The sequence below is a fragment of the Artemia franciscana genome, unplaced genomic scaffold (genome assembly GCF_032884065.1).
Source record: "Artemia franciscana unplaced genomic scaffold, ASM3288406v1 Scaffold_209, whole genome shotgun sequence".
Taxonomy (NCBI): domain Eukaryota; kingdom Metazoa; phylum Arthropoda; class Branchiopoda; order Anostraca; family Artemiidae; genus Artemia; species Artemia franciscana.
In genome coordinates this window covers 38,392-63,640 of record NW_027063105.1, presented here as the reverse complement: position 1 = coordinate 63,640, position 25,249 = coordinate 38,392, and positions in this window count along the sequence as shown.

Sequence of the window (25,249 nt, the reverse complement as noted above, 5' to 3'; positions counted from 1 at the left end):
TTTTCGATTTCTTGTTTTACAAGTTTCTAAGTCTTTCTCATTCTGTTGTTAAATTCTTGTTTATAATCTGCGGAATCATTAGAGTATTGTCTTGACTTCAGAATCTCAACTTATGGGATTCGAAAATCTTGTCCGAATAGTATATAAAATGAGTTATCACGTATAACTGGGGAGAAAACTGTATTAATCGCATTTGTTAAATAGGGTATGGTTTCATGTCAATCTCTTCTATTTTCTTTTGTGTAAATTTCTAAAATATTAGAAAATTGTTTGCATCTGTTTTCAATTTTACCAGTTACATGTTTCACAACTATTCGCGTAATCCTTCAATTTTGTTAAGGCTAAAGTAACGAAAAATTACTTCTTAGTTTATGGAAGGTTTTATTTATTCCTAAATGTATTTAGTCCTAATTTATTTATTTTTCAGGATGATGTCGATTGACATCTTTTTTTTATAATATTTTTATAATAAAAATAACCAGGCAGAATCATATGGTTATAACACAAAATAGCAATAATAGTACATAATTATAAAAGCAATGTTATAAAATATATGTTTGCATCTGTTTTCAATTTTACCAGTTACATGTTTCACAACTATTCGCGTAATCCTTCAATTTTGTTAAGGCTAAAGTAACGAAAAATTACTGCTTAGTTTATGGAAGGTTTTATTTATTCCTAAATGTATGTAGTCCTAATTTATTTATTTTTTCAGGATGATGTCAACATCTTTGCAAGAGACCGGTCCAAAAGGAGGCACCATGTAGCATCACTCTCGACCCCGGAAGCATTTTGGCAGGAGTATTAAGTCAAGTTAAGTCAAGTCACAATTCTGTACAATATTTTTTCATCTAAGTCATAATAGAAATTTGTCAATTTCTTTTTGGAAAGTTATCGGGGCATTAGGTAGCTCTTCGTCGTATAGGAAATAATCTATTAGGGCAGCACAGATTTTATCTTTCTTTTGACCTATTTTTATATTATTTAATGAAAGTAGGGTTTAGGGTACGAGAAGCGTACGTTGTAACTTTTTCTTCTCCGTTTATTATTTCGGATTTGATTGCCCCAATTCCCTTGGTTGAGGCATCCGATGTAACAACGAATTTTCCTGTTTAGAAATCTGGTAATGATCAGATAGATTCTGAAATAAGTGCTTTTTCTGGTAATCTAAGGAATCTTGAGCTTTTATTGACCAAGTAATTTTTTGTGAATTTGCTTGGATAAGGTCAGTTAGTGGTTTTGCTTCCTGTGAGTAGTTCCTTATGAATCTCCCAAAATAGCTCACTAATCCCAAGATTTCTCTCAATTGTTTAATAGTTTGAGGGTTTTTTAGATTTTCTACTGATTTTATTTTTCAGGGTCTGGGGAACTTTGTCCTTGTGTCAAAACTAATTTTTTGTTTGTATGAAGAAAAGTTACGTTTTCTGGTCTTCATTTTAAATTTCCTACTCTAAATTTTTCAAATAATTTTGCTGAGGTTACTAAATGGTCTACTGAATTATTATCCATACAAATGACGTCTTCAACAAAATGAATTATGTTATTTAGATCTCTTAACAATAATGCACTTTCACAATAATTGCACTACATAATGCACTTGAACTCGTTTTTAGTCAATAAGGTACTCTTAAATATTCACAAGAGCCACACTCTGTTTTGGAGATCGCAGTTTTAAATACTTCATTCTGAGCTATTTTAACTTGATGGTAATCTTGTGTTGAATCTAGGGTAGTAAATATTTTATTATTATTTGAAATGTGATCTAGAATTTCATCTATTCTAGGTTGAGGAAATTTGTCACTAACTTTTGTTTGTTTAGTGCTCTATAATCTACTATTAATCTAAGATCATTATTTTTTGGGGGGACCAAAATAACGGGTGCAGAATATGGACTTATGCTTGGTCTTATGATCTCATTTCTTTCTTATTAAAAAAAAATTAGCAACACATTCATATGATCCAGCTGCTTTTCTATCGATGTTGGAAATTTTTAGTGTTGAAATTGTTAGTGTTTCACTAAAAATTTCTCCATTATCAAAAAAATTTCGCTTCCATTCTTTATATTTTCCATATATCTTTGGAGCATATCATATCAGGTTGTGGGCACCAGTTGCCTTACACTCTAATGTCACACACCCATGTTCTTTTGCCACAATCATAGTGCTCTTTTCAGGATTAACTGGAAATTGAAATAAAATTGGACAACCAAATGCTTTATAAAACTTTATTTATATCCTATCAAAACAAAAAGGGGTGCAAATCCCCTAAATGAAAGATCAAAATGTTAGGGGAAAAAGAGAAAAGTGAAGAAAATCTGTGAACAAAAATAAGTACTTTTTACAATCATAAGAACAAAATCAAAAGATCCATAACGTAACACAATCAACATAGAAAAGATATAAGATATAAATCATTATAATCATAAATCTATAATTAAATCATTAAATAGAGAAGACCAACTATTACTGTTGAAATTACATGTCGATAGCCCCAAACAGAATACAATTCACACACAAACAAAAGGCTATAAATCAAAGGCTAGGTCATCAGCACTGTTTTGCTTATTTATGACCTCAAAGTAAGCAATACCCAAAGTATATACTAAATATAACTAAATCTAAATGTAGTCTTAGCTATTTCTTTGGGCTTAAATCAACAGAAGTTGACATTTTGACAAAAACAAAGCTTCTAGAAAATCCTCTCAAATTTTAGCCCGCCTGCAAACCCATAGAAATTGAGTGACACTGTTATCTCACCCTTGAAATTTTTTTTTGGACCCCTTTTAACTGTACCCCCTCATAGAAGGAAACCTCGTGACCTTCGATAACCTTGTTATCTATCTCCTTTTAAATCTAATACCCACAAACTACAGTCGCTCGAAATCTGTTTGAAATTGATTTGTCCTGACTTTCAACAATCGATCCTATCGGTTTCTTTAAGTGGAATATTATATACATATATTTGATATCATTTCTTTCTAGCTTCTACATTTTATTTATTAGCCATTCTTTATGCTTATATGGGATACGATAGGGCTGTTTTGTCACTGGTAATCCCGTAGTTTGGATTGCATATTTGTAAAATGGGAAAAGTCCCATGTCGTCTTCAGATGTCGAAAAAACATCTTTAATTTCCCACAGTAGGTTGCATAATTTTTGTTTCAATGAGGTGTCAGTCATGTGGTTTTGATCAAATTTCTGAAGAAATTAATTTCTTTCACGTCCAGATCATGTCTGGTTACACTCAACAGGTTGGGACATATATTACTCATTTGCCGTTTAATATAATTGGGCGATTTGTGATATACGAATGCATTTATCGCATTTACCGTTGCCCCTGAATCTAAAAGAGCTGAGAAATGAATATTTTGCTACCCTAAAATCCTTAAACATCGGTAACATTTTATTGTTTGCTGCACATAAAAATGGTGTGATCACTTTTGGGGACCTTTAAAAATGTCTGCCGCCAAATTTTGGTCCTACGAGTTATGGAGGCTTGTATCGTTTCCCTGGGGTTCCCAGATGTTAGGTGTAGAAATTTGATTTGATCTACTTTGGTTTGTTTGATTACAATTTGAAGTGGAATTGTTATATTGTTCCTGTCGGCTGGTATAACTACCTCTTGTATTCCAATTCCAACCTTTATTAGGTTGTTTTGTTCTCCCGTGATACTGATGTGTATTGCTTTGGAAGTTTTGTTTGGATTTTAGCAATTACCTCTTGTCAAGAAAGTTTGTCCTCGATTACCATTTGTTGTGTATCCTTTATAGTTTGTCCCCCTGGACAAACGGCTGCTCGTCCCTCTATAATTGGGGTGATAATTGTCGTTCACACAACAGTTCCTGGCTATATGGCCTAATCGATTACAGGTTTAACACTTTATTGGTTGGTTACTGGTTGGTGATCTCAATTGATAATTGGGGGCAAAACGTATTTGTCTTGGAGTTGTCGGGGTTCGATTTTGATTTCAGGGTTCTGGTGATGATTCTCTAGAGAACAATCGTGGAGAAGAATCTCCTGATTTTATAGGGGTTTTATTTTCTACAGTATTTATCGATAATTTAACCATGTTTTAGTTTATTCAGTGAACTTGTGTCAATGAATCTTTTTTGCCGGGCTTGTTGCAATAACTCTATTGAGTGAATTGTTCTAGTGGCTTCTTTGCCTATTGTATTTTCGATTTGATAAAATATTGCTGCCTGTCCTTTCAATCTTAGGAGTAGCATTTATTGAACACTTTCAAGTCAATTTTTGTCATCTCAAAAAATTGAGCGAATTTGGTATTGAATTGATCAACATCCGTATCTCCTTCATATTCTGGTAATGATTTTGTAATTTCTACTGAAGTTGCAATTAATTTTTACTTCTTTTTGTAAATGCTACTGAAATTTTATTTTAATTTTTAAATATTTGAATTATTTGGATAGGGTATGCGTATATAAAGAAAAACAAATAAAAATTACACGGCACTAAAAACCAAAAAAAGTAAATAATCGTAATTGTCTACGTCAGTCGGCTCCTAGTTGACAGTTCCTCTAATTGTCTTTCTTTAGAAGGAAGTGCCAGCTGTTACAGTGGGGGGGGGGAGGGTATTTATTGGCAATGTCACTAGGGGGTTTAATTCTATGAATGTTGTAATAATCGTAATTGTCTACGTCAGTCGGCTCCTAGTTGACAGTTCCTCTAATTGTCTTTCTTTAGAAGGAAGTGCCAGCTGTTACAGTGGGGAGGAGGGTATTTATTGGCAATGTCACTAGGGGGTTTAATTCTATGAATGTTGCTGGGAGTTTTCCTTTAGTCTTGGGAGCATAACGTTGGTATAAAATAAGGGATATTCTAATCAAGATTATTTCATGGGAGCCAAATAGTTGAGGAATTATAATGGAAAGACTGTTGATGATCCTCAATGAAATGGGAGACAGAATCATCTCAGCGATGTGGGTCTCCTAAGTTGTGTTGATCCCCTTGAGAGCCTGATTCTTCTGTAGTTTTCTTCGTCAATGATTGTTGCATTTCATTTTAGTAGTAATTAATTTTATTTTTACACCAAATGTTACCCAACAAATTGTTATTTGGTTGTTATTTTGTTTAATCCAAAGGTTTAATCCACTTTTATTAGTGTTTTGTCAATGCTTAAATTGAACGTACTATTGGAGTGGATTGGTGTTTTACGACGCTAAATGGATTTAAAAATATACTTTTGTTCCCTGGTATCTGAAAATTTTAAGTGTCACAATGAATCTTTACTGATAATTCCACGTAGATTTGTTATGTTTGATACATCTGAAGAACTAACACATGTTGAACCTGGCAACTTTGTGGGTTTATAAGAACGTTTTTGTCCCCGTGCTTGTGAAATTACGTTTTATTCATCGCCTATGTTTTTAAAGCTTACTATTTGATTTTACGCACAGTTTCATATTATATTTATTCATACTTTTCAGGTTTTCTGATTACTCTGCCTGATTTAGTGGTAATTTTTTCTTGTTTTGCTTGAGGGTTCTCTTTCTTTGGTTTTGCCAGCGATAGAAGGTCAAATTTCTTTTACTGCTTCTTTAGGAATTTTTGACCTTTAATTACGCTTATTTTGCGTGTGCCGTCGCGGATTGCGGCTTCGATCGTTCTAAGTCCTTAAGCTCTTCTCGGTCTGACTCATTATCAGTTTTTGAAGAACTGATCTTTGACGATTTAGTATTGAGGTCTTTGGAAGAAGAATTTTGAGATTTTGGTGTTGACCCTCCTTGTCCTGTGAAAATTTCCTCTCTTCTGGAAGTAGATTTCTCCTGTTTGATTTTCTTCCTGTTGAGATTTTTGAGATTCTTCCTGTTGATTTTTTATACGGGGGAGATAAGAGATTTTTAAAAATTGGAGAAGAGTCAAATGTTTTCTTGGGATGCATGCCTTCATTTTTTGAAAGCCATGATCTCAGGAGGATGGGTGATTGTTTGCCTCATAGTTTTTTTTAAGGTATCCAATCTTTGGGTTTGGCTTTTTATGCTGTTTTGTCATGGTATCGTTTTTCATGCTTCTCAGGATTTGCTGCAAACAAGCTTTGTCTGGTTTAGTGGGATAATTTGTTATATTCATTGCTTCAAGCAGTCTTCTTTTGTGGCTGATTGGGGTTTTCCAATCTTTGGTGACCTGCAGTAATGATATCCTTGTTTAACTCATCATGTAATGTTAAGGGTCTGTCTATAGGTGTTGTAGGCAATACTATGTCGTCTGGGATTGGTTTTGGAGGATAGGGGGTTGAGATTCTCTCGGGAAAAAAATTTAGATTTTGTGGAAATGGTATACTCTAGATCTTATGAACTTTCACTTGAAGATAAATCGCTTACTTTGTGCTTTAGTACCGTTGGGATTATAGTTTTTGGAGTAATAAAATTTGTCATTGTTAGGAATTCGTGGAAATCTTCCTTTTTGCTATCATTCTCGAAATACCCTTGTTTAAAGTTAAAAAGTTTCAGCTCCCTTAATCTTGATTGTGGTGGTTTATCCACATCGTCTGAGGAATCAGACGTTGTGAGACGTGCAACTCCTGCTTCTGTAAATTTTGCCCTTTTTATACATTCTAACCTGGGCAAGGTAAGTTTTTCAGAGTTTGGGTTTAAGATTTTAAATGGAATGTGGTTATTATATTTTTATTATTCTCCACGGTCCAGAGTATTGATCAGAGAGCTTGTTGCCGTCAGCTTTTACTCTATTTTTTAATAAAAACAATTTCCTACTTGCAAGTTAAGTTCTCCCTTATTTTGGAAGTTACTTGAAAGTTAAGTTTCCATAATTTGGCTTCCTATTTGTATGTTGGAGATACTTTTTCAACAATTTTAAACCTAAAAAAAAATCTCATTTTCGGTTTAAGTTTATATCTTCTCAAGTTTACCTGAAATTTATAACAATATCTCTCGAAAAATTCAATCTATACTTTTTGGCAGTCTGGATACGCTAAAAATCTTTTGATTTACTGGAATTGTAAGAGCAAAAGTAGTAGCCCAGAAAGTTTCAAATTGATATTCCCAATCGTTCAATATATTACGGAAGTTTCTTATTGGCAGCCATACACACAGTGACTTTTGAACCAACTTTTAGTTTTAAGAAATAATTTTGAACATACCAAAAATCTCTAAATACACAGCTGCTGGGCCGTTCCTCTATGTTGAACAAAATTGCTGTCTCAAAATTTTGATCACATGGGTTCGGAAAATGAATGGGCTTGGGAGGAATTGGAAAAGGACACTAAAACTTTTAATATTGAATTAAATTAGCTCCTTTAAATGTTTCAGTGACATTTTTAGCTATTATTAAGTGGCTCTACCAATGATATGGCTTATATGCCCTTTTAGAAACCTACATTCATATAGCTTTTCGTTCTATTCTCCCCCTAAATGTTCCCTAGAAGTTTCATCTTGATACACTAGCGTCGTTAGCTACAGTCGCTGTGGTAAATGTATTAATAGTATGTGTATTGCTTTTTGGTGACTTGAACATCATTCCCATCAAGTCCTGGAAGTTTCAACTTAATACAATTAACCATTACTATGATATTGCTGATATATCATTTTGATAACCTGACTATTTTTACATTTTTGTGATTTTATGTTAATGCTCTCCGTCTTACCATTATTTACAATAGAGGTAGTAGTTGAAGTAGAACTATCAGTAGAAGTAGTAGTATCAGTAGAAGTAGCAGTTGTATATGCAGCGGCGGTACTAGTATTAGTAGTCTTATGCACACATTGTCTGTTAGTCAATTAATATTCCTTTTTAAGTATTTTTTGAAAGTTCCAACTTGGTATTCAAATCCATTCTTGAGATGAGTTCTTTTGACAATGTGCCTCCACATAGTGTGTTTCGATTTAGTTCAAATTTCTCCTGATTATTCTAAATGTAGTTCTGTGGTTTTGGAAGTAGCAATAGTAGTGGTGGTAGTTGTAGTGATTTGGTAGCGTACAAATATCACCTTTGGTCAATTAATCATCTCCCTTATCATTTCCTCAAATTAATATACTCGGACTTTCCTTAGTTAAGCCCGTATACACCTAACGTGTTTTGAATTAGTTCCACACTCCCCTTAACATTCTCTGAAAGACTCACCTGAATGCTCTTTATCTTTTGGAAAGTAAACGTCAAACCTGTGCCGGTAATTTACTTTTGACTCGTAAAAAGAAAAATATAACTTCCAATTTCTTATCAAATGAACCCTACCCAAAGATTATTAGACCACCCATTCCATAAAAACCTTATATAAAATCGGAGTATAACTCACCACCCTTCCCCCAAGGTTCTAAGAGGCTATTTCAGGCTCGCCGGCCTTGTTATATGATCGTTAGACTTTTGAACCAATATCAATATCAAAATTTCTGTCGGATGCATTTGGGAAAAAGAAGACGTGGGGTGGGTCTAGTTGCCCTCCTGTATTCTATAGCTCTCAAGAAGAAATTTGAGCTAAATCAAAAGACACCACGTGTATCCACACTGTCAATAGAGCGTATCATCGGCAGCGCACCAGCGCTGCCCAAGCAAAGAGGGGCTTGGGTACAATATGTTATTTATTTTATTTTTTGTTTTTTTACAGGGGGGGGGGGTTTCGGAAGAGGATATTACAGGGAGTTTATTCTAAGGAGGATTGTCGGGGTTTTATTACTACAAGGTAACTGGAACTTTTCTCGGTCTTGTTGGCTTAATATCGACCTGAGGTATTACATTGGAGCAGGGTAGCTAAGGGATATAGACTAAGAGGGCTCTATAAGTAACTCCCTATAACCTTGGAGACAGAATCATAACTGTGGTGTTCAGGTCTCCTGAGTTGTGCAGATTCCCCTGGGAATGATCCAATAGACAAGAGGAACTGTACCTGATACCTTGACTCATAGACAAAGACGATTATTTGACAATGACTTTTATTTTCTTACATACAACTTCAGATAATATGACTTCAATAGTTGCTAGCTGTGTCTTATACGTCAACGACAGAACTGTACTCAATTACTCCCCTGGCTTCCAGGGCTGCTTTGTATCCAAAATCAATCCAGATTTCTAAATTGAGAACTGCGTAGATTGACCTCAAAAATGTCGCAATACAACTGTTCTTTTCATTATCCAGCATATGGTCTAACCTCCTCACAAAAGTTATTCTTATAACGAGGATTTTCACTTCTAGTTCGTTGACTAAACCAGTAACAGAAGTTTGGTTTCTAATTGGCTTATTCAAAAGTTACATTTTTTGAATCTAATTTGATAGTTCAAAAAGTATCATTTTTTGTTTGCTGCAAAACTTGTGCCAAAAGCACGAATCCTATGGAATGATGAATTTTAACTTTAAAACCTTTAGACATTTAAAAGATTTTTATTTTAAAACTTTCTAAGGGGAACAAATGAGGGATTTGGTTCTGAGTTTTGTAGGGGGGGAGTGCTGGTTCGTATGTCACATATCCCCTTTCCCGCTGTAGATTGACGCCCTCGTCAATCAGATCATTCTCTTTCCATAAATACTATATTTCTTAAAATTCTTTATTGTCAATTAAATATTTTTATTTTAATTCTTTCACCTCAAGATGATTATTTAAAGAAAATTTTGATTTCTATATTCCTACACCTTATATTGACCCTACACCTTACACTTAAATTACATTAATACATCACTTGACATCAACAAGGTTTACACGTGAATACCTGATTCCAATTGTTTGTTTTTATTTGAATTTTTATCTATTGTATTTGATTTACAATTGATCCCAGGTATTCTAACATTAAAGCGTACGAATACATTAAAATTATATAAGAAAGATCACACTGACACATTTACTTAATTTCATTTTCAATTTAATATTGGCATTTTCTTCTATTGTTCATCACTTATTTTTAGAATGTTAGATTCACACCTATTCACAATTTTTGTTTTTTTATCCATTTCACTAATTGAACTGATGTCTAAGGATAGTGTCATTTTTCAGTCTTTCACCTCAAACCATATTTACTGCCTAAGACCTTAGCAATTGTTAAAGTTTGTTTTATTTTTATGCTTTCTAACAAAATGGGAAGTGCGGGACCCGGGACACCTATCCCCTAGCAATTTAAGTACAATAGTACAGCTGGTACTACGGCTCTTCTGTTCCATTCCCGCTCTCTTCTGCATTTTTTTTGTCCTTAAAGCGTTTGTTGATTGTTTTATGAGTCAAGAACTAAGGTAATTCTTAGGATCTTACTCGGCAGTTGATGCAAAAGCTATAAAATTAGGACTAAGTGGTTTTCTTCCAAATCATCATCTGTGTTTGTGACGTTGCTAAAGTCGGGTTTCCAGTTTGTGCAGGCTATACGTTGTGGTGTCTTCGGGAGTGTGTGGTGGGTGTACCTTCTCAGCTGAATAGTTCAGTTAGAAGGGTGAAGATGATTGCAGGACAGTAGCTGAAGCTTATTTGAGGAGTCTTACTTTGGGCAATAGCTGTTCGGTTCAGTCAGATTTGTGATTTGGGCAATTTTTGGCGGTTGATAAATCATGATGGGTGTTTATCAATTTTGACCATGACGCATCGTTGGCCAATGCCAGAGTAAGCCAATTTTTATAATAAAAATTACCAGGCACAATCATATGGTTATAACACAAAATAGCAATAATAGTACATAATTATAAAAGCACTGTTATAAAATATATGTGAGTCAAAGGATCATTGGTTAACATTATTTATTTTGACATTTAATATAATTGCACTTCTTTTAAGGATGATTAAATTTATGATAAATTTGGCAAAATATTAATATTTTGACATGTTAATAAAGAAGCACTGTTTAAAAGGGACAGTTAAGCACATGATTATTTTTGAGGTTTTATTTTACTTGTTATATCTTTCTACTCATTATATTCCCAACGCACGACTTCGTAGAAAAGAAATGCAAATTTTTTGCGTCATAGCCTTTCCACTATCATGTATCAGGAATATTTCGTCATAGGAACACAATATCAGAAATTACAAGACACAACCTCTATTCTCTTGTATATTTTTAAAAATGGACAAGTTATTTGTACTTGTCAGAGATCTTGACTTTAAATAAAATTTTTCTTCCAAATATTTATCTTTTTGATGTAATTCCGCCAAAACCAAATACAATATATTTCATCATAGCCTTTTAGCTGTTATACATCGACAATATTTATTAAGGTAAGGACGGGATATATGAATATACGGGAAAAGACCTCGATTTTCCTGTATTGTTATATCCTCCCAATCATAATGGCTTAAATATCATCTGGAGCAGTAGGATTAAATTGATGCATCCCTTGTGCCTCAATTACATTCGTTTTTTGTCCCTTTTCGTCTTAAGAGCTTTCCATAATTTACTGTCAGTAGCGCTCTTATTGTTAGTGATATAAGAAATACCATGAATATGGTGATTATGATATTGTCCATGAATTTGGTGAGAATAATCCGTATTGACTTTCCACGTACTTTAATCTTTGGTCCTCGGTCGTGAACAACGGTATTTGAAGATCTAATGCCTCTTTTATTTTTGCTACCTGCATTGTGCCCTTAATCCTCTCTATCTTTGGCCATATTGATATTTTTGATTCTTCGTTGTTTATGTTCGGAATTGTGAAAGACAAGTTTATCCCTTGAAAGTCTATTATTTTTGGGCTCATAACGTTTGTGCTAGTTTTGATTAAAGGTGTTTGTACAGTTGTCTCTTTGGTCACGAGTCTGCAACCTTGTTTAATTGTAATAGTTCCAACGTCCTGTATCAATATTTCAGTTTGATAACGGGGATCGATTTTCTCCGTACTGCTATAGCAGGATAGAGTTCCTACCGTCTTTTTAGGTATTGTAAATAACCATAAGTCATTCCGTAAATGAATGAAGATCTCTTTTTGTGCTTCCTACTAGAGCATCACATGAGGTAGGAATATCTTGTTGTTGTGATTCCCTTAGAAAGAGATCTAGCATGCATAACCCTTATTTTTACGTTATATATCGGTAACGTTAGTTGGCAGACTAAATTTTTAAATGACACGCATTCTTTTAAATCCTGGGCATTAGCCAGCACATATTTTCTTCTGTCTTGATCAATTAGCATATATTCCGCTTCTGGCATAATGCTCATGAAAGAATTGGTTTCTTTAATGTTAATGGGAAAAGTACATATCTTGTATAGATCATAGATGGACTGTTGATTAATTAATGGGATTGTAACTACTGCAAAAAGCTGTTCATTAATTTCGGTTATATGCACCTTTAGTTTAGTATAATATAAGAATAGGTTAGCAACTTCTGGTTCTACTGGCAAATGGAGTCAAACGTTAAATGGATTTTTATTTCGTTTAGGATGTTTTTTAGGTCTGAGGAGTTTACTAAGTCGTAGGAAAGGAATCCTCCTGTTAATTCAAATAACGCAAACTCAAATTTATTGACATCGGTGGCTAAATTCAATAATGACATTATAATATGTCATGTGAGACCGTTGCTAAACTAGAATCAGAGATTACTCTGTCGACCTCATTTTTTAAATAATTAATTGTGTTGACTGTTCTTGAGATTTTCTTGGATATGGTCTCAGTTTTATCTTTGTTGGCTACACTTGGTTGTATTTTTGTACTTGTAGTGTTGTATTCATGGCTGTATTTAATCTTTTAACATTATCTCTTAGTATATTTAAATCTTCTTCAGTATCCAAACCGAATAAGCGAGAAGCTAGTTCCCCAATTATTGAAATTAGACTTGTTGATCTTTTATATTTTGTTCTACGGAAAAATACTTCAAATTTTCGTGTCATACTTTGTTAAGTTTTTTTTATCTCTGCCTTAAAAAGTTCAAATAATGCTTCCAGCCTTTGTCTGTATAATATCAGGAAGGCTTGGTGAGTAGGCATTTATAAGCATTTTCTATAGTTAATTCCGGGAGGAGTTCCAACTCATTTTCTGCTGGCTCGTCAGCCATTGCCAGTCGAGCACAAGTTTTCTAACCATCAATTGTCCAACATTATCTTCTGTAATAATCATCCTGGCACTTTATGTCTCCATCCATGCACTGCGTTCTCCCATAGTCGGCGTCAACGAAATGGATTCGCAATCTAACTTATATTCTTCCATTTCTTGTAGAAGTCCGTATTCAACTAGTGGACCTTACTGGTTGTCTTACTGTTATCAAGATTTTATCGTGGTTATCTGGTATTAATATGTTAGGGATATTTTCCGTAGTAATTTGTGTTATTGAGGTATAATTCCATTGGTTGCGGGTCAGTAGTCGTGGTTATAGTTGTGGGAAATGTTTCTCCAGTTTCCGTTCTTGGAGTATATTCAGTTTCGGGTGTAGTTTCTTTGTTTTGGGTACTGGATTCCCAGAAGGTAGTTGTTTCATAGTTTTTGATGTATATTTTGAGGTTTTTGATACTTTGTTAGTGGTCATCTCTATATTATTATCATTTGTAATATTCGGAAGGCGGGAGGTTTTGTAGTTTTTGTTGTAACGTTTATTATCTTGCAGAAGTACTGGCATTTAAATTTATATTTTGGTTTAGCTTTATCATTGGTAGTATTAGACGTTACTTCTATGTTTTCTATACCCTTTATTGTTTTTGGTATTTTCTTGTTTCGTGTTACAAGGTTAGACTCAATTACAGCTGTTTGGACTTCAGTTGGAATGGTTTTTTTGTGTAACTTATGGAATCTTTGCAATGGGTTCGGTTTGGACCTCAGTTGTTTTTTTTAGACAAATTTTTTTCCTTTTTTATTGGTTGCTTGTCGACCGTATTAGATGATTTTGGTCTGTTCCACAATTCTTTAAAGAAATTCTATACTATGGGTAATCCATTTAAAAGTGCATATTGTCCATCATAAAATTTTCTTTCTCTTAAATGGGTTTTAATCGGTTTGTTTATGCTTGGGTTTTCTATATCATTTGTATCTGGGCTTTGGTTTTCCTTAGTTATTTTTTTCTCCTTTTTTCTATGGCTTTCCTAAGTCCTATGGCTTTATCAATTTTGGCCATTTTTTACATCGAAACCATCTATTATTTTCTTTGTCTTGAGTTTTGGGTATGTAGGGGTTCGCGAATCTTTTTTCTCCTTATGGGTACTTTTGCTTGCGTGTAGTCCCTTGTCCGATCTTAGGAATTGAAAAATTGATTCCTTTAGGTCATAGGTATTTTTCTCTAGTCTTATTACTTTTTGGATAAAAGTTTCGAATGGCTTAGGATCTAGTTTCATAAATATTTTCCACGCGTTGATACTGGTTAGAAGTGAATTTTCATGCTTGAAAATTATTCCTTGTTTTGTGATGTCTTGTGTGTTGGAATGAATACACAGGGCCATCAAGATTGTTATCAACTTCTTTTTCTAGAAAATGTTACTTCGGTGATTAGTATAAATAAGATTTTTATTTCATTTATTTAAAGGATTGTGAATTGTATTTATTATTCATTTGTATATTTTTTCAAAACTCTAAAGTATTATTCATTATTAACGATTCTTTGTTGAATTTTAGATGGGGGGGGGGGTTAAACTGTGTTGGAGCTACACCACCTTAAAAAGTTTTTTTTCACTACTGCCACCAAGTGGAAGATTTAAGATTAAATTTTAATTGCATTAGTTTATGAAACTGATATAAACTGGTATAAAGTAAATTAACTTCCTATTCTCTAGAGAATTATATATTTCATTTTCTAGTTAGAACCTAAAGTATGTTTTTTTTAAATATCTGTATTACAGATTTCTTGTTATTTTGGAATATTAAAGATAGGTTCTTTTTTTATCAACTCTTTTATCTTCTAATTTTAATAAAAAATAGTTTTAAAGTTCAGTTCGAATATTTGGTTGTTGTCTTCGATGTTATCTTTAATATACATTTGATAATTCACCAGACATTTTTTATGCGGCGCATTAAGTATTTTCTACACGGCGCATTATTTTTTATTTTATACAGCGAACTAAGTATTTTCTTATTCAGCGCATTAAGTTTTCTATTATGTGGCACACAGTACGGTACAACGTGGCGCATCGAGTGTTTTCCCATGCAGCGCACGGGGCAGTATGCTAAGTATCATCCCATTCAGCGCACCGTAACCAATTCATTTGTTACTTTAATCTTTGTCTGGAATTTGTTTATGAACAACTAGTTAACATGTTTAAGTGTAATGAATAAAGAAAAGATCGCATCTTCTCTTTAGGTAGAAATACATTTGGTTGGTGAATGAATGTGTAACTTTTTGTTCTGTATGATTTTCTATTATAACTTTGAAAAAAAAGGTTAAATTATAGCGCTTTAATTTTCAGTAAGTTATTTGACATAATAATCGAGTTGTACTAATTACATAGATAAACATTTGTTTTTTGACAAACTAATCGAGCTTGTAATAATTATATATTTATCACTGACCCGTCGAGATCCTGCATTTTGATTGGTTATGTCTTAAAATTTCTGGCCGAGATCCTGCGTTGTGATTGGTTAGTTCATAAAATGGGTGGTAACTTTTCATGAGTTTGAAATCTGACATGGTGATCTTCAGGTATAATCTGATGCCCTTTCAAAATCGTTTCAGGTTTTTAGTCATAAATGTTTACAAATATCATTCTTACTTTTATCTATACTTTTTTTCAACAAGTTTATATCTGTCAAGTGTAATTATTTCTTTACACTCTTCTTATACAAATGGCATTTATTGGGTGTTTTAATTGAAACACGCAAATTGTTAATTTTTCTTGATGTTCGACATTTCGAATATTAAAATTGCAAAATTTTTTTAAAATTTGTTATTTTCATTAAACACAAATTTTATATAATTATATATATAAAAAAAGGGTAAAGGATACGGCGTTAGACTTTATACAGTCCGTACCGGTGGTGCTGATCTCCGTTTCTTGGCCCTTCAGCCAGGAAGTGCAATGGGGGGTTGGGGGCCAGCCATCCTCTGCTTTCGCACACCTTTCCTGTTATATAATTATATAAAAGGAGTTCAATTAGAAGATAATCGAAGATTTTTAAGGCAGGATTTTATAACAATTACGGTAATCAGTCTTATTTATAGACGTATTTGGTTTGCAAAATACTTAATTTTGTTTGTTTGATACTTAAAAGCATAATTTTAATAGCATTAAGAGACACACATACGTTAGTTACCATGCTATCAGTGGCCTCATAAGAGCTATTTAAGCTTATAGCAATGATATATATATATATATATATATATATATATATATATATATATATATATATATATATATATATATATATATATATATGTATATATATATATATATATATATATATATATATATATATATATATATATATATATATATGTATGTATATATACATATATATATATATATATATATATATATATATATATATATATATATATATATATATATATATATATATATATATATATATCCCTTTAGGTGTTTTTTTTGGTTGAATTTAACTTTGGTTATTATTTCATAGTAGTTTTCTTCGTTTTTCGGACCTTACATAGAACATAATTGGATCCCTGTTGCCAGTTCGACTCCGAATTTCCTATTTTTAAAATCAGATGTTAAGGAGGAGTGAAGTTTTTTTGCCCCTCCTCCTTAGCCTGGAGACTTTTTTAGGTTTACTTACGTCAATTGTGGCTTCCAGCATTCCTGTGTTATGAATTGTATACCGCTTTTACTGACTTTTTCAGTATTTTTTTCCAGAACAGGGCTTAAGCGAGCTTTAAATTCTTTCTCATTATTTAAATTGGCATATAAAGTTTGTTCAAAAAATTCTCCGACGCCTTGAAAGTCAAGTTGTATTTGGTTTTTGCTGAATTCTTGCTGAAAAGCTAACTTATTCCTTGTGAAAGCATTTCTTGTTAATTCAACTTCACCATTACAAACAAATACAAAGTAGAGACAATAGGGAAAATCTTTTCAAGACAGTGGAAATTAGTTCCGTGGATATTTTGGCCCTATGTCCAAGGGCCGTCTTCAGCACAATGCAATAATAAGAGAGAAACTATATATATATATATATATATATATATATATATATATATATATATATATATATATATATATATATATATAAATGAACTTACATTAAATTGTGAGAATTAAAACTAAATAATTAAAAACACTTTTTAAAACTTTAAAAAAATAGCCCTAGCATCCTTACTTCAACAAAGCTCAACCATGACTGGCGAAAAGAATAAAATGAGAATATAAGCTCATTCAAACTAAACAGAACAAAATAATTAGATGCAATAACTTAAAGCTAATCTTGCTTTAGTTGCTTTAGTTCAGACAGACAGACCGACAGAATTTGTGATTGCTATATGTCACTTGTTTAATACCAAGTGCCATAAAAATGGATAAAACACACCCATGCTTAATTTCTGCCTAGGCACTAATGTAGTCACAAATTTTCGTTCCTGCCATAATATCAACGATATTATTTTCATGTACATAGCACAAGTCACCTTCTTCTATTACACCATATAAGGATAAGACCCTTACCTAAGCTCTTCTATCAGCTGAAATTTGTATTATTAGTTATTAGCACAAGCTGGGATGACTGGTCTCCATATCCTTTCTATTTTCATAAAGCAAAATTTTTCATTTTTTTAATTGCGACGAATATCATACTGCCTTTCAATAACGAACATACACTCAGAAACAGCAGGAAAACTTTTCTCAAGACAGTGGAATTCAATTCAGTGGATATCTCGGCCCTATGTCTAAGGGCCGTTCTCAAAACTCGCCTAACATTAAAATATGAACTTAACAAAAAAAATTCTAAAGAATTTAAAGAATATTACCCTAAGCCCCTATTTAAATAAGTATTTTTATTTTCACATTAAATCACAATATTTTTTTACACAGAGATTTAAGGGAATATTCATTAAATTCTTTATACCTAAATTTAGTTAAAACGTTCATAAAAAAACTAAATCAATAGACAATAGCAGCTAATCTGTTACAAAAAATCCCTTAAGGCTTACTGCCAAAAGATTTTTATCTATCTGTTTAGATACAACTTATATCTACAGTGTGTAATAAGTACCAAAGCGCAAAGCAATTTGCTTTCTATCGAATCGATACTAATGTCTGGATTTACTATTGTCAATAAAACCAATTTCTAAAAAAAGAATTCTAATCTTCCAAGGACCCCATAATTTCCATCTAACCTCTATTCAAACTTTTCTAGTTTTACTTACCGACAAGAAGTTGGCGTCCTTCTTTCAATACGCCTTTTTGAAGAATTCCTTCAAGTCTTTTCTTATTTTTGCGCTTTCTGTACTTATCAATGACTTGAAATTCAACACAATCATAAAATAACAATGAGACTTCATGACGATATATTTCGGTTTCTACCAAGGAAGGACGAAAAAAAGAAAAAAAAAGAATTGTTTGAAAAAAAGAGTTGTGAAAGTAGAAAAAAGTATAGTTACAGAGCAAGGCGTTGTGAAGGGTAGGATCTCTTTCATATATGGAGTAATTACTCTGAGTTTTAAGTTTTAATGTCGCTCCTTACTTGCAGTTAAAACAAGAGCTAAGAGCTCATATGGCACTTGTGACGAGACAAGAAGAGCTAAGAGCCAAGAGCTCATATGGTATGAGCTTTTTTCTCAGACTTCGCAAATTTTTCTGAGCTCGCAAAGTTCTTACTGCACGCTTGACGACTGATTCTAAGATTTTTTCATTTGTCTCTTGATTTATCTTTGACAGATTTGGTAACCTTAGGGTTTTATTTGAAAGCCAAAAGTCTCGTCTAGTAGGTATTTTATTTTGGACGAATTCTAAAGGTCTTAGGGTCTTAAATTAGGGTCTGTATTGTTTAAGGGGCTTTTACACGACATTTTTCCTGGTTAGTGTAAGCGAGATAATTAGTTGAGTGGTTTTTTACCTGATTCGTTTGGATTTCTTCTGGGTGCAGATCTAAAAATAATATTTTTTATTTAGGATTAAAATTTTTTTGAAGATAACTCGTTTTCATAGGCATCTTTCTTTAATTGTTTTGCCTTTTTGCGTCTTAAGAAAATTTTATCCCCCCTTAAGGCGTATTCGTTTCCGTTCGGATCATATAAAAATTTTGAATAATATCGGATTTCCTCTAACGGATGATGTACTCCTTCATATTTAGTACAATTCTTATTTTCTTCGATTTTATAGCACACTTTCGGGTTTTTACATTTGTCAATTAAAAGGAGGTCTGTTTAGTCGGGCCTTTGCAAGACCAGTAGTGGATATTAAATTTTTTACTGTAATTTTCTTATCATTAATTGAAGGCTTGTTAAATTTTTTCCTTTTTTGCTTTTGTTCGAGTATTTGTTTTTCACTTCCCCTCTTGCGGGTCCATATTGTGGGGTATTTGCTAATTTTCGACCAAATTTATATGTTTGAGGTTTAAATTTTGTTAGATTATAATTTGGATACCAGGCTTCTGCGAATACTTCTTTTTCACTTTCATCCTGAACCAACATTGCAGCTGAATAAATGACGTTTTCTCTAGCATGAATTATTGAAATAAATTCCGTGTCTATAGTTGCTTTGGCCATATTTACGGAGAAAGTTAGATAATTAATTAATAGGGGTGGAATTAGTAACTACGGAAATACAATGTTTTCGAAAAAGTTTTAGGCGCGAATTTAAAACAACAGGGAGGATTGGATGGGGTCCTTAGGAAATTTTTAGTGTGAATTATAAATTGTTCTTATTTCGTCGGGTACTTTTACCGACAATGATTTCAATAGGTCTTTTATTCAAGTAGAATTATAAGCTTTACGTTGATGCCAAATTTAAATGTATGTTGGGTATTCGTAAGTTATAGCAGTATTAATGAGCTTTATTGTTAAAAGTTAATTTATTTGTTACTATTAAATTATCGCAAAGACACCTAGGATTTACAATGAAGAAAATATTGGTCAAGATTGGGTATAGACTATATGATGTATTGTGACTAGTTGGTGCTGCAATCCCAAATTCTAGTCTTGAATGGTAGAATCATATGCCGTGAGAGGGGTGATTTTCTTATGATTGGGGTATATTACCAAATTAATTTGGAATAAGGTAATGATAATTAAGAGATTATTAGATAAGCAAATTAGAACAAGTTTTGTTCATCGACCACAGCTCACGAGGGCGCTCGTCGTCACCTGATTATTCGAATTTTTTTTGTTTAAGGCTAATAATGAGCTTTAATTAACTAATGTCAGACGGTGATTTCGATAGGCCTTTATGTTTTACAAAGTTTTAATCTTACGTTAGATAACAAGACAGAAATTCATGTTGGGCAAGTGTTAGTTATAGAGGTGTTAATAAGCTTTAATGTTAAGAAATTATTTTTTTCGGCAGAATATGTTAGTATAAACCGGGAGTACTTTATAATTATATTCTTGTTAGAACGAAATGATCCAAAATTCCCTCTTAGTGAGTTATTAGTATCGATTTTACTTACTTAAAATATTGATTGTGTCAGCTGACAATGTTGGTCAATTTCCTTGATCTGAGCTTTTGAACCCTTGTCCGAAAAAATACTTCTTTTAGGGATCTTTTGTCACGGAGTGGTTCCTTGGCGAAATTTTTTTTAATGAGTCATTTTTTGATTTTATCAGTAAATATCAATAATCATATCAGAGTAAATATCAGTAATAGGGATTCATTTTTAATTTTATTAGTAAATGATTTATTTATTTTATCCCTAGTTGATAAATTGATTATTAATATTCCAATTTATCTGGCGTTTTGACTACTCGGCATGACTTTGTTGTTGCCTTTTCTTCCTCCAGTTCAGTATCTTTTTTCTTTGGTTTTAGTAACGATATTAAATCAAATTTTCTATATTGTTTATTGAATTATTTAGGTAACCTATTTAAATAATGATTTCTTTCCTGTGTGAGCTCACTTTTTTTAATTATAATACTTCGACACTTCTCGAATCCACTCTGTCAGTTTCTGGTAGCAACCAGTGCTAAAATATAAGATTAAATCGAGAACTGCTCAAAACAAAAGTTTAATATGTGCAATTAGTTGCTTCTTCTTCACCAAAAAACTGTAAAACTTGAAATTTATAGAATGTGGTGTCAACTCCAATACGACATGAAAAAGTCAAATATTTTTTCTAAGATTTCTTGGAAAGTAGGTGTCACGGTTTAGTTGTTTTCTTCTTTGTTCGGATCTTTGATCAAAGCTCTACAAGCTATGGAAAGACCGCCCAATCAATTCCAAATAGTTTGACCACACAAACAAAAAGAGTATAATGGAAGAGATAGGGGATACTTCAAGTTATCAGATGGCCTTAACGATGACAAATGTAAAAAGGAATTTGTAGAACAATTATACATTTTCATATTCAAATTTTTTCTATCCGCTATAAATGAGACAATTTAGACGGCTTTAGCTGGATGCTTTCCTATCGATTTTAAAGCCAAGGAAATAGCTCTCATCAGATACCTAAAGAAAGGAAGGCCTGATTATTGGCCACACTTGAGAAACTTAAAATGCCCCAAATTAAATAAACATACATAATTTATTGATTCACAAGTAGCTTTGTACTCAGTAATTCACTTTTTGCTCCCAATAATATAAATAGAATTTGGAAAACTTTACACAAAAACCAATATATGAAGTTTCAAGCAGTATGAGTTGTTTTGTTACGGGGGGAGGGAAAATAAATGAGTTTGGTGGGAACTTTTTGCTTAAGAGGGGATTTTTACCGTGAGGTGCTTGGGACTTTTCTAAGTCTTGGTAGCTTAATGTGGATATGAGATATGGGAGCTAAATTACTAACAGAATAAAAAGGCTTTGTATATAATCCCCAGTAACCTGGGAGACAGAATCATCTCAGTGATGATCGAGCTCTCCTGAGATAATATAGATTCCCTTGGGACCGTACCTGAAGACTAGAGGAACTGTACCTGATGCCCTAGTACATAACCAAAAGATGATAAAGTACAATAAGGTTTATTTACTTACAACATACAACTTTGGACAAAACAGCTCCAATAACTTATAACATGCAAAGGTACACATGAACACTGGAACTTGACTATTATAAAACTCTCCTGAAACTGAACTACTAACTGCCTGCGTTGAGCTGATATAAGTCCAACGCGATTTCTAAACAAGAACTTGGCGGACAGGCTTGGTGACCTGGGCGGTTGACCTCTTGCGCTAAAATGCTGCAATACTGCTGGTATTCTCTAATCATGATACCTTGGCTAGTCTCCGCACCCAGAAGTTATTTTCGTAACAAGGATTTCCCTTCTGGTTTTGAGTTAAAAAAACCAAAGTTCAAATAAACCCGTTGGTTGGTTCCAAAAGGAACATTTAACTTGTGTCTAAAGGCACGTAGTCCACAAAATATTGAGTAACTGCTAAATTCTATAAGATTTTACTTTAAATCTTTTTCTAATTTGAAATTTACTAAAGGGGTATGACTGAGAAATTTAGTCCTGAACTTAAAAGTTTCTAGAAGAGTATGGATGAGAGATTTGGTCCTGTATTTGAGAATTTCTAAGGGGGTGTGAATGAGAGATTTGGTCCTGAATTTTATAGAGGGGGGGGGGCTGGTCTCTATGTTACAGTTTTCCAAAGCTGCTAAGCCCTTCAGTTTTTTTACTGATTACGATGACCTTGTTCAAATTGTAGAAAATCTTCTCCTAATTATAAACAAACACAAATTGTCATTGATCACGGTAAATTGAATCCATTTTTTTAATTAATGAAAGTAATTAGTGATGGTGATGATGAAGACGGTCTGTATCAATATCTTTTTGAGCGTAAGCTTTATGAAAATTAAATAACAGAAATACAATTCAAATTACAAGAGTTTCCTGACTATGTTGTTTTAAATATTATTCCTATTTGAATAAGCAAAGAGGCTCGGCATGCAGTTTGAATCAAACAGAAATGCTGAATATAGAATCATTTTTTTTTCTTTTTTGTCTGTATATTACTTCCTAATGTTATGTTATACCTTTCTGCCATTTCGTATTTTCTTCAGCTTCTGTTATTTTGTGCACCATTTTGTAGATTAGGTATTGAAAAGCTCTGTACGGGCTTAGTTACAAAATAAATTCATTCATTAATCCCCTTAGCGAGCAGTAGGTTTAAAGAAAAGGAAGTGAGATTCCTATAACAAAGGACTCATTATAAGCAGCTGTGCTACCGACTGGACGTCTTGCCACAGAGTGAAATAAAAAAAGTGAAAAGTTTAGGATTTAGCTTAGTGAACTAGATAGTAAGTTGTTTATTTAAAACCAACTTTGGCTTTTCATTCATTCTATGCTCCCATACTGTTTGACTCAGACAAAGAAAATGGCATTAAAAACAGAAATGTGATGTTTCATTTCTGCTACTAAACACAAAGAAACAGAAACTTTACATGTGAGAAATCTTGTGCCTCGAAAACTTTCCTTGCTTTTTCCTCGCTTGAAATTTCACATAACAGAACCATGCTTAAGCAGGTGGAGTTATTGTGATTCACTTTCTGACGTGCGCTTTGGCCAAAATGTGATTGGCAAGCGGAAATACGTCAAAGTCATAAACGAAGAGAATAAAAGCAACATTTTCTTCATGGAGGTACAGGAAAAAAAATATGTCATTCTTTGGTAGCACGTTATATACTGAAACTTACCGAGACGCTATTTGCTCCCAGTTATCTTCAATGAACAGTAGAGCGAGAGATCTTCCATGCTTATTTTTCGCCATACCTCTATAAATTAATACTCTATCCTTATCTACGATCGGGCTACCATCTGCAACCGTCAAATCTAGAAGCCTAAAAAAAAAAATACTAACTTAGGTCCCTGCCGTCCCCATGGAATATGGATTTGATTTTTTTTTTGTTTTCTTAGGTTTGTACTGTATTTTTTTCTGGTTTCCGCTGCCAAAAATTTTTCCTCGTTTGTTCGTCCTACGTTTTGTTTCTTACGCCAGAAAGGGAGAGAGGATAACCATTCTGCTAGATGTTAGGAATTTGCAAAATTACATGTTAAAACTCCATAATTGATTCAACAATTGGCTAAGGAACAATTTTTCTATGGTCCTGGCTCCTCCTTCTGTGAAAATAAATGTTGGCCCTTTCCTCCCAATTGAGATCCTACCTATCCAGTGAAACATTCGGTTATGGCATTCATCATTGGTTTGATTGCTCTTCATAATTGGGAATATGGTAAAGCTAAATTATTAGACGTCATTGCATTTTAAAAAGGAAGTAATCTTATGTTAACCTTAGTTATTTTGTGAGGAAAATACATATTTACCTGCCCAAAAAGGGAGAAATAATAATATTACTAGTAAGATTCAAAGAAAGAAGGAAAAATAATGTAAGATATGCAGTATAGTTGAAACAGTCTTGTTTCAATTTTCAAAACAAGTGCATTACTTATTCTGGTTTTACAGAGCTATCCTTCTTAATTTTCCTTCAAAGAAAATAACTTTAAAATTTAATTCCACTTAGTCAATTCAGTTACCAAGTACTCTAGGTGTATATATATATATATATATATATATATATATATATATATATATATATATATATATATATATATATATATATATATATATATATATAATATATAAATATATATAAATATATATATATATGTATATATATATATAAAAGACATATATATATATAGACATAATATGTATTATATATACATATATATATATATATATATATATATATATATATATATATATATATATATATATATATATCTATACATATATATATATATATATATTTTATATATATATATATATATATATATATATATATATATATATATGTATATATATTATGAAAAGAGAAATCACTAATGCAATAGCACAAACACACACACACAAAAAAAAAAAAAAAAAAAAAAAAAAAAAAAAAAAAAAAAAAAAAAAAAATGAGAGACAGAAGTAGAAAAGGAAGACTGTTTTCCTAAATTAGTAATTAATATAGACCAGCACTTGAATGAGGCCTCAACCATACTAATCCATACAATCACATAGGTCAAACAGCATAGCCATATATATATATATATATATATATATATATATATATATATATATATATATATATATATATAAGCTGAAGAACCAACATACGAACACACTTTCTGGATAAATTTTGTCAATGTTCATTGCATGTCTTTTCTGTTTCTATATTTATACTATATTCCTTTATGCTATTTTTCTAGTTTCAAATGCGTATTTGTTCCAAATAAATTGTCTTGATTTCTAGGACTTGAGAAAAAGAAAGTTATTTAATTAAACAACTGGTGGAACGAACTGCAGGTAAAGAGGCA